Consider the following 1945-nt stretch of genomic DNA (forward strand, 5'->3'; position numbering starts at 1 on the left):
CACAGGCCTCCAGTCTGAAAAACAACCCTCCACCACCACCCTTTGAGCCAGTTCGGTATCCAAATGGCTAGTTCTCTCTGTATTCCATGATATCTAACTTTGGTAATCAGTCTACCATGGGGAACCTTGTTAAACGCCTTACTGAAGTCCATGTAGATCACATCTACCGCTCTGCCCTCATCAATCTTCTTTGTTACTTCTTCAAAAAACTCAATCAAGTTTGTGAGACATGATTTCCCATGCACAAAGCCATGTTGACTATCCCAAATCAGGCCTTGCCTTTCCAAATACATGTACATCCTGTCCCTCAGGATTCAATCCAACAATTTGCCCACCACCGAGGTCAGGCTCACCGATCTATAGTTCCCTGATTTGTCTTTACCGCTCTTCTTAAACAGTGGTACCACGTTTTCCAACCTCCAGTCTTCCGGCACCTCACCTGTGACTATAATTTCATACTGTTCTTCTTGAGAATCCTTGAACTGGCTTCCGGTAGCAAAGCACAAGTTGACGATTCCATCTCCCAGTCATGGCAAGGTAACTTGTCCATCATCCTTAAATCTTTACTAGTGCTTTCTCTTTGAAAGAAAGTACTACTGCATGCATTCTGCCTGATGGCTAACGGGAATAGGCTTTTTCCTCAGTGGCCACTGGAATCCCTGTATCTATCTAGCTCACTGTCTGTTTCTCTGTCTGCTAGTTTGCTGCCTACCTCTGTCTGCCTGCTTGCTGTCTGTCCGTCTCTGTCTGCCTGTCTCACTGCTTGTATCTCTGCTTTTCTTACTGCCTATCTCTGCCTGTCTGTCTCGATGTTTGTCTCTCTGCCGAGCTGTCTGTACCCCTCTGTTGAGAGGTTACAAGTCAGTAAGTCTGCAATAGCAATACCAGCTGCCTCTCCCTTTGTGTTCAGCTATTAAATCTGGCACTTTCATTTCAAAATGACATTACTCAGATCTTCCCATCCCAACAGCAACTGGATCACATCTGATATTGATTGCATAAGTAATAGGAGATGACATGCATTTTTGGCCTTGAGCTGACATGACCATAGCGAGTTTTGAGAAGATTTGTAACTCAGGGTTCAGGTTGAGGTTTTGAATGTAGGTTTGCTCACTGAGCTGGAAGGTTCGTTTCCAGACATTACGTCACCCTACCCGGTAACAACTTCAGTGGGCCTCAGGCAAAGCAATGTGGATAGTTCCTGCATAATTAGCGTGCTTCACCTGAGGCCCACTGAAGATATTACCTAGTAGGGTGATGAAACATCTGGAAATGAACCTTTACATGACCATCTTCCAAATCTGCGCACTCAGGGCAACTTGGACATTTAGTACTATGGAGTCTTTGTTATAATGGATATATGAATTGCAATGGGTTATGTGAAATCTCTAGTTTCTCTTCTCATCTTTAATTCAACTTACAACACAAAACCAGAGACCCTTCCATGAAATTCTACAGCTATATTTCATATTTAAATATATATTGATGACTCACTTTGATAATCAGATTAAAGGAACTCTTTATACTTTAATGTTGGGCTATATGATTAAAGTATGTATCAAATAAGATTTGCACTTACATGCAGAGAATGAACCAAAGCTGGACTGTGCTGTGTGTGGTGTACTGACTGTAATTCTCTGTCTGCCTTATCTGTTACCTTACTCATATGAGTGGAATGATTCAGTCAGAGTGAAACAGTGACCTTGATTATATCACTAGAAATGACAGCAATGTTCCCAGTGAAGTGCAATTCCAAAACACATTCCATATTTTCCAGTCCCATTCTGCAATCTCACTCTGAATGATGGATATTTTAAAATCGTTAATACAACATGGCTGTTGGCAAACAACGAAACTTGTCCAAATGGATCAGAAATCTCCATTTCTCACCAGGGTCTGAATGAGCAATACTGGGAGTAAGTACATTGTTGCAGAGGGCTACACT

The sequence above is a fragment of the Chiloscyllium plagiosum genome, chromosome 15, assembly GCF_004010195.1.
Source record: "Chiloscyllium plagiosum isolate BGI_BamShark_2017 chromosome 15, ASM401019v2, whole genome shotgun sequence".
Lineage (NCBI taxonomy): Eukaryota > Metazoa > Chordata > Chondrichthyes > Orectolobiformes > Hemiscylliidae > Chiloscyllium > Chiloscyllium plagiosum.